Genomic DNA, 12,496 nt, shown 5'->3' with positions numbered 1-12,496 from the left:
AACATCAATTGATGATTTTCAGGAAGCTTAAAAAAGGAAATATTCAAAAGAATTGAAAGCCAAATCGGACCCCATTTGAATACCCAGAGAGATAATATGGATGGACACTGAGATGCCTCCCTGAAGGGCAAGACACATTCTTCTCTTTTTCACTCATAGATAATGCCTTTATTCAATATAACATTCCAGGTGACAGTCTGCACTGTCTTTTATCTGAGCAACTTTATAGATATGCAGACATAAAATCTTTTCCCCCATCAGTGCACAGGTTAGTTTTAGAAACTAAATTAGATTGTAGGGAATTAAACTAGTTTCTTCACTGCAGGTTTTTTTTTTTTTTTTTTTTGACAGGATTCAAGAAAGTAAAGCACTATGCAAAGGAAATATGAGACAGTTTTCAAGAGTTTATACATTGTGGTACTCATTTGTGTGTCCATGTGTATGTGTATGTGAGCCTGTATGCCATTAATGAATATCTCTCAGAAATAATTTTCTGTGAAATAGGGAGCAGTGGGCCAAGATATAAGTAGATAGAGATAGATTTAAATTTTTTTTTCATCTTCATATTTAGTTTTTATGATCCATGCTGTCTTTGTACTGTTAACATGCTGATGAGGAAAGTACGTGTTAGATGGACTTCCCTGGTGGTGCAGTGGTTAAGAATCCACTTGCCAATGCAGGGGACATTGGTTCGAGCCCTGGGCCAGGAAGATCCCACATGCCATGGAGCAACTAAGCCCGTGCACCACAACTACTGAGCCTGCACTCTAGAGCCCACAAGTCACAACTACTGAGCCTGTGTGCTACAACTACTGAAGCCCGCTCACCTAGAGCCCATGCTCTGCAACAAGAGAAGCCACCACATTGAGAAGCCCATGCACCATAACGAACAGTAGCCCCTGCTCGCTGCAACTAGAGAAAGCCCACGCGCAGCAACAAAGACCCAACGCAGCCAAAAATAAATAAACAAATATAAATATATATATATATTTTTTAAAAACTTAAAGAAAAGAAAGTACATGTTCAAAAACTCTTGTCTCTAAACTATGTGCCTGCTATCAGGACCTCAGGAGGACCCGTTCCACAAGCTGATTTTTGAGTGAGTAATGGGTGGAACTAAGTAGCACAGAAAGCCAAGGTCACAAGAAAACCACACAGGAGCCTTGAGAACAAACATCCCTGACTTGGGAGTGACATTTATGTTTGTGGACATATATGTGCTGCCTTTCTTGATAACGGTGCTTCTGTTCATTATAGAGCATGGACTATTACGGAGGTAGATTCAAGGGTAGGGTAAGGAGGATGAGGTAATATGGATAGGGATTTGGTGGCATGAGGGTTCACTCTGTTGGACTGGGCTTGTAACAGCACAACTGACAGCCAGTTTGCTGATACAGGAGGAATAAACAAAAGGACCTCCACTGATCCTGTACACCAGACTGGCCTGTCTTTACTTCATCCCTTTGGATACCCACAAAGGTCATGATTATAAAACCAAGCATCACTATATTGAGAGTAGAAGAAAGAATTTCAGGAAATGCAAACAGTAGGAGAGATTTCATTTGACATAGGGAACAATTTTGCATTTCTCACACGGACATGGACCACATCACCGGTGTGACTCTATCTTTCTCTCTACTTAAACCTGTGCTGTGCCGGGGAGCTCTTATGTAAAGTAAGGACAAGTATTACGGTGTGTTTGTAACCAAGCAGGACTCTATGGGGCCTCCTTATAACAGAACCCCCCACCCCATGTCTTCTGCCTGCCTCTTGTCTGTAGAAAAACTTTAGCCTTCTAGGCCTTCCCCAAGTTCCAAATTTATCCAGAAAAGTGAGAAAATGCAGAAAGAAAGGAAAATAGTCAAATAAGACAAAATAATAATTGTTTAGCCATTAAACAAAGTCAAGGACCTTTAGTTCCTCTTCAAGGGCTATGGGTAATATTCTGAGCCATGTCCTTTGAGCTGTTGTGTGGATACTGAAACCACCACCAGGTGGAAAAAGTTAACTGAATGCTGACCACAAGTGCATAGACCCCAGACTGGTCAGAACCAAAAGGTTTATGATGCTGACTCCTGATTACATCACCAGCAAACAATCAGAAGAATTTCCATGAGCTGATCACACACCCCACAACCCACCTCCCTCAGCCTGTCTTTAAAAACCTTCCCCAGAAAGCCATTGGGGAGTTCAGGTTTTTGAGCACAAGCTGCCATGGACTCCTTGCTTGGCACCTGCAATAAATGTTACACTTTCCTTCAGCACAACCTTGGGTCAGTAGATTGGTTTTATTGCAAGCCAGCAAGGGGACCCAAGTTTTGTTCTGCAACATATTGATGTGAAGACATTTTGCAGGAATAGGCTGACAGAGCTAGTGAAATTCTTGAAATGTTAGATATGAGAATATCTTTGATCTTAAAAGAAATAAATTACGTTTGACTTTGTTATATTTGGCTACAGACAGGAAAAACCTTCAGATACAGCAATCAAATAACATCTACTTAACATTTAAATATATACTGAGTTTGATTGGAGACAACTGAATGTCCTCTATAAAAAAGAGAGTAAGTATTCAAGGATTGTGTAGAGTTTAAGTCCATCTAGATAGAGAATATCACAGATATAGTGTAAATAATCTGGTGCCTCTTCTATAAGGAAAAATCAAATTAAAGCAAGATAACACTATTTCAGCATTCATGCATGCAGAATACACAAATAGAAAGTGCTGAAATCTACTTCTTATTGTCAACAGTAACATACTCTTTTCCTAATGAAGACAATTAGACAGAATTGCAAATTTTAAACTTACCTAAAATTTTAGAAACATCTGTCTAGCTGAAGAGCAATCATGCATTTTATTTCATGACAAATACATTACAGGAAATTTAAAAGGAAAACAATGTACATTAATAATAAATGAACCCTGTTCACAAGTTTATAGTCAGTGAGTTGAATAACATATATTCAGTTAACTACATTTATGTAAGAATAATATGTAGCATGCTTTGTTGGGAAAGAATAAAGTGGGATCTCACTTCCTCACTGGGTAGACCTTTTGTTGTGTTCTTTCACCAGCAAAACAGGAATATTTTACCTGTCTTAGAATATTGTGAAGTTCAAATGAGAAAAAACCAAATATGTAGTATGTGTGTGTATATACACATACTACATATAATATCATATAATATCACATGTATGATCTTGGACATCAGCTTCCAAAACTATGAGAAATAAATATCTGTTGTTTAAGTCACCCAGTCTACAGTATTTCTTAAGGTGGTGTGAACAGATTAATACAACATCACTCTGCAGCTCAGGTTCACTGGCTGCCATCTGCTGATGGCAGAAGCTGCAAAGCAAAGAAGGAAGAATTGTTTTGGCCACATTTTAAAAATTTTAATGGAGGATAGTTGATTTACAATGTTGTGTTAGTTTTAGATGTACAACAAAATAATCAGTTATATCTATATATGTATATATATACTATATATAGATATATATACATATATACACATACATATATATGTATATATATGTATGTGTATATATAAACATATATACACACATGTATTTATATATATACATGCATATATTTACATATATATGTGTTTATATATATACATATATACATGTATATATGTGTATGTGTATATATACACAGACATATGTTCATTATATATATGTATGTGTATATACACATACATATATTCATATACAATATATATACACATACATATATTAATTCTTTTTCAGATTCTTTTCTCACATAGGTTATCAAAGAATACTGAGTAGAATTCCCTGTGCTATACAGTAGGTCCTTGTTGGCTATCTATCTTATATATAGTACTGTATTGTGTTTATGTTTATCCCAAGCTCCTGATTTATCCCTCCCCTCAACATTTCCCCTTTGGTAACAATAAGTTTGTTTTCAATATCTGTGAGTCTGTTTCTATTTTGTAAATAAGTTTGTTTGTGACATTTTTAATTAGATTTCACATGTAAGTGATATCATATGATATTTGTCTTTCTCTGTCTGACTTACTTCACTTAGTATGATAATCTCTAGGTCCACCCATGATGCTGCAAATGGCAATATTTCATTCTTTTTTATGGCTGAGTAATATTCCATTGTATACATGTACCACAACTTTTTTTTTAACATCTTTATTGGAGTATAATTGCTTTACAATGTTGTGTTAGTTTCTGCTGTATAACAAAGTGAATCAGCTATATGTATACATATATTCCCATATCCCCTTCCTCTTGCATCTCCCTGTACCCTCGTTATCCCACCCTCTAGGTGGTCAAAAAGCACTGAGCTGATCTCCCTGTGCTATTCAGCTGCTTCACACTAGCTATCTATTTTACATTTGCTAAAGTATATATGTCAATGCTACTCTCTCACTTCATCCCAGCTTCCCCTTCCTCCCTCCTCCCATGTCCTTAAGTCCATTGTCTACTTCTACATCTTTATACCTGTCCTGCACCTAGGTTCATCAGAACCATGTATATATTTTTTTAGATACCATATATATGTGTCAGCATACGGTATTTGTTTTTCTCTTTCTGACTTACTTCACTCTGTATGACAGACTCTAGGCCCATCCACCTAGTTACAAATAACTCAATTTTGTTTCATTTTATGACTGAGTAATATTCCATTGTATATATGTGCCACATCTTAATCCATTCATCCGATGATGGCCACTTAGGTTAGTTCCATGTTCTGGATATTGTAAATAGTGCTGCAATGAACATTGCCCTCCTGAGACACTTACTCTTGGAACCCAGCCACCATGCTGTGAAGAAAGTAAGAAACCACACAAAAAGCCCGCATGTAAGTGCTCTGGCTGAAAACCCCACTGGGGTCCCAGCTGACAGCCAGCATCAACTGCCAGATAGTGAGTGAAACTCCAAATGATTCCATCCCAACCACTGAGTCACTCCCAGCCTTCAAGCTGCACCAGTGGTGCCACCTGGAGCAGAAATGAGCTATAGCCATTGTGTTCTGGCCAAATTGCAGATTCATTCATAAAATAAAGCATTACTGTTGCTTTAACCCACTAAATTTGGGACGGTTTTTATGCACATTGTATAACTTGCAACATCTCAAGTTTACCATCAAAGTCCTAAATGTCCTGTGTTTATATTACAGATATCGTAACTCATGTAAAAGGGAAGAAACAGAGGAAAGCAATAATGCAAGCATCTTCCCAATCAAAATACTCCAGTCTGAAATATCGTCTAATAGGTGAGGGAAGCAAGTGTGCCTGAGTCCTTAAGCAATCTTGTAATTTATATCAGGCTGCTGTGTGATTATTTTTAATATTATTATTGAAGTATAATTGACCTACATTGCTATGTTAGTCCTAGTCTACAGCAGACTGATTCATTATATTTCTATGCATGACTAAATGATAACTACTATAAGTCTGGTTATCAGCTTTAGCCATACAAAGTTATTAGAGTATTATCGACTGTATTCCTCATGCTGTCCATTTCATCCCCGTGGGCTCATTTATTTTGTAACTGAATGTTTGTACTTCTTAATCTCTCCCCCACCTATTTCACTCATCCTCCCCACGCTCCTCCCCTCACCATTTGTTTCTTCTCTGTATCTATGAGACTGATTCTGTTTTGTTACATTTGTTCATTTGTTTTGCTTTTTACGTTCCACACGAAAGTGAAATCATATGTTATTTTTCTTTCTCTGTGACTTATTTCTCTTAGCATAATACCCTCTAGGTCCATTCATGTTATCCCAAATGGCAAGATTTCATTCTTTTTTATAGCTGAATAATATTCCATATATTCCTCATATATACATATATCACATCTTCTTTATCCATTCATTAATCAATTGACATTTAGGTTGCTTCCGTATCTTGGCTATTGTAAAAAAGATGCTGCGATGTTATGGCAGAAGTTATTTCACATAGCCCATAAAAATACAAAAATAATTTCCACAAATTAAAGTGAGGCTAAGTACCTAAGACACAATAGTCAGACCAGACAGAGAGCAAAAAAATATTTTTTAAGTCAACCGTTCCCCCCAGCCTCTGTCTCTCTGCACTTCAGAGAAGCAATGTCTGTACCCATTTGAAGCCTGCAGAAATAATTCATGAATGAGACCAATTTTATTTGACAAGATTATCTTCTCCAATAGAATCATTTTCCTTCATTTATTCCAAGACCAAGTTTCATCACAATGCAACAGTGCTGGGGAAGGAAGAGGTCAGAGAATGTAATTTGCAGCAGAGTGTGAATATGGGATAGAAAGTAGGTGAGACCATAAGATCCAGGTGCTAATGGGGCCCATGTTTCTGGGCTTATACACCCTCTTCTTGGTTAAAATAAATAGTATTGAAAAGTAATGATAATGAGAAGTGCCAAAAGTAAACCAGTGAAAAATCCAAAATCTTAGATATTTTTTAAGAATAAATAAAATAATAAATAAATGAAGTAAATTATTCAAAGGACAATGTTAGAAAAACCTAAAATGAAACACTAAAGGAGAGCAGGAGAAATAAAGGAGACAAAACGGACAACTTCTTTTAGAGAACAGTGGACATGAAAATTTAAAATTAAAACCAGAGGCTAATCTTTAAAAATAAGATAAAGTAGGTAAACATTAAATAAATCTAATAGAAATATAAGCAAATATAGAAAACATCAAATGAGAAAGAGAATATAACCAAATATGTAGACAGAATTAAAAGTTAATAGATTTTTATGCAGAAGTATTTGCTAATAAATTATAAAATAGACAACTTTCTGGGCAATTAATTTCATTAAATTAACATCAAAAAGAATAAACCCAATTATACCAATAACCATGGAAATGTATAAAACATGCCCACAACTTAACTCTAAAAATGCCACATTCAAAATATTTCACAAGTAACACCTGTCAAACAGAGATACCAGGAAAAAGAGTGCTGAGCAGCCCCTTCATGAACATAGAAGCAAAGAGACTAAATGCCATCTTGGCATGTAATTCCCAGTACACGTGGAAGATTAATGCAGCAGGGCTGGTCCAGTGGTTGGGAAGCTCCAGGTGGACAGGTGTGCAGTTCAAGGATGACAGTAGAGAAGCAGGTGTTTGCCATGTCCTCCTCTGCTGTCTGCAGGTAGATTTAGGCTAAGTCTGGTCTTCACTGATGGAAAATGTATGCCAGGAGCCACTGGGGAGACAGACACTTTTCCCTTTTGATGTCCAGGAGGAGAGGGAAGTTGACACCGTTTCACTGGCAACTGTGATAGAAGAACACTTTAAGAAGCTTCCAGCAAACCTCTCCTCACTTCCAATTGGTCAAAATTGAGTGAATGTCCACTCTGACCTAATAATTGCTAGAATTGGTGGGAATCTCCTCAGCCCAACTGGAGTCAATACCTAGCTGAGATGACTGTGTTTGGGGTACACATTAAAGAACAAACTTGGGTTTCCTTGCCAAAAAAAAAAAAGGGAATATTAGATGCTAAGTGGGCCAGCAACAGACACTACTCACTGGGTGTGTTTTTCACCATTGCCTCATCCTGTACAGCTCTTCTCTCTCTGAGCTTTTATCAACCCTTTTCTGGAAGAGAGTTCCCCAAAGTTAAATGAACACAAGTTATCACACAAGAAACAGACTTTCATAGATTATGTTATGTATTAGAGAGGATGGAGTGAAGAAAAAGTTAAACCCAGTTAAAATTGTGTACCACATATGAACTCCCTGAAATTTCCTTGAAAAATCCCTGACAGTGGGAATTTCCTATCAGTTAAGATCCTTAATGAAACCACACTTCTTTCATTGTTGTTGTTGTTTGATATATTTCTTTTACTCTCAAATCTGTGCTAGAAAATCCAATTAACTCAACCGTCTTTGTTCTTTCCTCACCTTTTAGAATGTGCACTGTAGCCAAATATTTGCATAAGTGTACGTTAGGCTCCGCTGAGACGACTAAGAATCAGTGCTGTTACTTTGTTCCTTTGTTTGGTTTCATTGTTAGCATGTAAAATATATGCCTGAGGAAGTTAAACTGGAAAGAATATGATAACAGTGGTTAACTTTGGACTGTAGAACTAACAGTCCTATTTAGTTTCTTCTTTGAGTGTTTCTGCACAGAGTAGTTGTGAAATTCTGTTGACAACTTAGGTTTGGAACATCTAATTTTATTTTTCTAAGATTAAACTGAATTTGTATTTTGAATTCGCATTTCTCCAGAGTAGTTGTAAGCCTATTCTTAAGGATAGAGCAGAAGCTTTCCAACCTCTCCAGATTACACTGGGTTTGTCTAATTTCCAGAATATTGCACATGGGAGTTGGAATCCTTCCTCAAATGTAGAAGGCAACACAAGTATCTGACAATGCTTTGTAACATACTCACTTCCTATCTGGTCTTTGATGCCTCTGGTTTTTCCTACTCTTCAAGACACAGCTTATCCTCGCCTGCCCGTGTACTAGTTTTAAGTGCCAATGTGGAAATTATACTGTAAGATGTGTGAGATCTTCTCTGTGTAAACTCACTAATAGCTGTTCCTCTCTAAACAGGGTCTCTCAGCCTTGCTGCGATTTTATCTGGGGAACAGACCCTTTCAATTTGCTCCTTTATCTCTTCTCCCTCTTCTTGTCCTGAATTTTTCATTTGTTCACTCTTTCCCCATTAGGGGTTAAAGCATATTCTCAAATACTCAGTCTGCTACTCAATCCTCAAGGTGGAAAATACGAGCTGGAAAGAGGTCTGAAGATGACATACATCCTTCCTGCCATGCACCTCACCTCTCTGGCCGTGGAGAAGACATGAGAACCTGTCCCTATGGAACAAGAATCTATCCAGAGAAATGGTTGTAAAACAGTTTGGTACAAAGCTATCTGCAAAGAAAGACACTAAAAGTGAGATTCAATATGGAACTATGGAAGTCCATAAATGCATTAGCTTTCCCTCAGAGCTAAGCTTGTGAGGTCCCGGGAAAATAGATATTTTGCAGATGTTTGCTTGAAATTAAAAGATTCTACACATGATCTTTTTCTGTCTGTATTCATTTTGCCAATCCCTACAGACCAACTATTCTTCCTTACTTTTGTAGGTATTAGTACATGCTTCTTCAGTTTTGCCTTAATTTTATTCTCTTACATATCCTTTACAATGCAACTCTAACTTAATTTAGTCTGTCCCTGAAATCCAGTGTGCATATCTTTCCAGATTAATGGCCCTTAAACAGTTAAACAGTTTTTAATGTCACTGACAGTTCCCATGACCCTAGGAAAGTGTTCTATTAAATAGATGATTAAACTTAAACGTAGCCACCCTGATTTTAATGTCTTCTATACAGCCCTGTCTTATGTCAAAACACCTATTGGTTCAAGGCAAATTGATCTGAATAATGTTAGAAAGATTTGCTGCAAGGGAAAAAGAGAGAGTGCTCACCTGTGAGCGGGGTAGAGAAGATGCACGAAGGTGGAGCAGGTATGTCTGCTGCAACCATAGGTGGGTCCACAGGTTGGGGGGAGGGAGCTGCCTGTGAAGGGCCTCAGCAAAGCCATGCAGAGGGGAAAATTTCAGATAACAGCAAGGACCTGCTCTCCACTGGCTACTGGGAAGGTTTAGGAAAGAAAAATTTAGTGGAGAGTATTAATCCTGATCCCTCCCCAACTGTGCACTGGCAAGTGAACACTGGTGTGCCTGTCCCTAAAATCTTGTTGTCAGGATCAGTGGAGACATTGCACAGTCCTCAATGCTCTTGGAGAAGCAATTTAGTATAATGGCTAAGGGTCACGGTTCTGCAGCCAGACCCCATGGATTCTTGTCCCAGTTCTGACCCCTGCTGGCCTAGTTACCTTGGATAAGGTACTTAACCTCTTATGCCTCAGTCTCCACATCTGTAGAAGAGGATAATAATACTGTCTGCTTCCTAAGATTTTTGTAATGATTAAGTAAGTTATTATAAGCAAAGCACTTAAAACAGTGTCCAGCTAACAAATGTTAGCAATGATGATATTTTTTACCTTCCCAACAGATTGTAATGACCCTAAGGATAGAGCCTGTTATTCAACCTGATGCGTTGCATAAGCTAGGCATAGATTTCATGTTCAAAAAATGCTTTCTTTTCTCATTTATAATACGGTGATGAAAATCAAAGCAAAATCTATCATAGAAGAGAATATGGCATCTGGCCAAGTCTGCTCTGATTTCCTTGGAGATCCAGATTAAAAAAGAATTAAGACCCATGAGAAAGGAAAAGAAGGTTTTAGGGAAAGAAATGGAGACTAGATGATCTTACATTCCAATGAGGATAGGCACTTCAATTTTACTCGGCTCCTGCTGAACTACTTTTCCTTAAGAAGACACTTAAGAAGCTAAATTTAAGTACAAGTTAAATCAGAGACTGGAGAGCCAGCTACTGAAGTATTTTTATACCACTTGACTTCCCTGAAGATATTCAGAAATGTTATGGCTATGGAGAGTCCAACTAGGAATTTAGTGCAGAACTTGAACTTGAGGTGAATAAAGGTGAGAAAGTTATTCCCCCAGATTAGGCAATAAGGGGGATTCAAATCTGAGGGTCAATATTACTAACTTTTATTTTATTCTGATGAAATCACCAAAATGTGTGTATATGCCTTAGGGAGAGCTTTGATGTTAGATGATAAAATAAATGGGACATTCAAGAAAGAAGAGCTGTCTGTTGGTACCGTGAGGTTAAGATATATGTATGTTCTCTAAATGGAATGAGCAAAGGCTATAATATGGTGTGTAAATCAAAATCACCAAAGCAGGCTGAAAGGACCAGACAGGACTTCGTTCTCTTTGTATGTTTGTGTGTGCATGTGTGCACGTGTGAGCATGTGTGTGTGTCTCACGGATTGTTGGGTGGGAATTGTATGTCTATGTTTAGGGGAAAGGCAGTGGGCAAGCAGAGGTTCCAAGGTGTATTGTATTGAACCTCAGGGCACTGGGAGTGAGCAAGGGGTCCTCAGGAAGGTTCCAGACCCCAGATCACCTTTGTCACTCTCTCCAGGGGGTCACTAACATGAATGAAAATGAAAATCATTTCTTAAAGGATAAGCAGTTGGAGACACCTTTGAATTGTAATGTTGAGATTCATTCCTATCCAGTTCTGGTGACCTGCTAATTAAAAAAGCTCCTTAGCAAAGGAATGATCCAGGATTTTTCCAGTCCCTAAAAACCAGCACACTGCTGCAGAGAACTAAAGTTCTGCTTTTTTCCACAATACCCCAGTTTAAAACTGAGCAAAATTTCTGACATGCTGTCAGATTTCAGTCAATCAACTTCAAAACATAAATGGTGCAAATTTAGCAAAAAGTGCTAGGTATTTTCTAGAAAATGTTGGATTTTTCACAAGATTCTAAATTGCATAGCATTTATTGTTAAAAAGTTCAAGTTGAAAAAATCAGTTCTCAAATCTCAGTTGGTTATAATGATGACAACTTAAATCAGCTCTTTCCATAATTTTTCACATGGATCATGAAGGGCCCTCAATGATATTTAAAGATCTGGTTGGTGGATTATTTATGGAAGCATTTCTGATCCAGACACTCTCAGAAAGGTCTATGGAGAGGCCCCTTGAGGAAAAATTACAAATGTTTTCATGTGTTAGTTATCAATCACCACACAGCAAATGACCTCCAAGTCACTCACTCCGATTCTGTGGGAAGCAGTTTAACTGGGTGCTTCTGACTCAGTGTCTCTCGGAAGGTTTCAGTGTAGATGTTGGCTGGGCCAGTAGTCATCTGAAGGTTTGACTGAGCCTGAAGGGTCTACCTCTAAGGTACTGCATTTCCATGCCTGGCAAGTTCATGCAGGAATTTGCCCCTTGCCACATGGACATCCCCATGGAGCTACGTGATGCTCTCTTAGGGAGCAAGCTGGAAGCTGCAATGTTCTCTATGACCGAATCGGGTGGTACTCAGCTTCCACAATGGCTCCTGTGATCCCCACTGCTAGTATTTATACCAACTACAATCCATTCTCCAATGCGTGGGTTGGACCTTGCAACTTGCTTTAGTGAATAGGATATGGCAAGAGTGTTGTGATGTCACTTCTGAGGTTAGGTTATAAAATACCCTGACTTTTGTCTTGCTCAAGCACATCCTTTGCCTATCTATCTATCTATCTATCTATCTATCTATCTATCTATCTATCATCTTCTTTCTCCATCTCCTTCTCCTTCCCACTTGCCTGTTTGGATAGAGCAGGCTGCCGTGCTGTGAGCCTCACTATGGAGTGGATGACAGGACTAGGAACTAAGGGCAGCCTCTGGCCAACAGAGAGGGAGAGACTGAGGCCCTTAGTCAAACAGCTGATGAAGAGCTGAATATTGCCAAGAAACACTGGGGTGGGCTTGGAAATAAACCCACCCTTAGTCAAGCCTTAAGGTGATTACAGCCTTATGAGAGAGCCAGAGCCATAGGTCCTGGATAACCACTCCTGAGTCCAGACCCACAGAAACTAGGAGATAATAAATGTGTATTTTAGGGAGATTTGTTAT

This window comes from Balaenoptera physalus (assembly GCF_965194825.1).
Source record: "Balaenoptera physalus genome assembly, chromosome: 8".
NCBI lineage: Eukaryota > Metazoa > Chordata > Mammalia > Artiodactyla > Balaenopteridae > Balaenoptera > Balaenoptera physalus.
Note: the sequence above shows the minus strand (reverse complement) of the source record.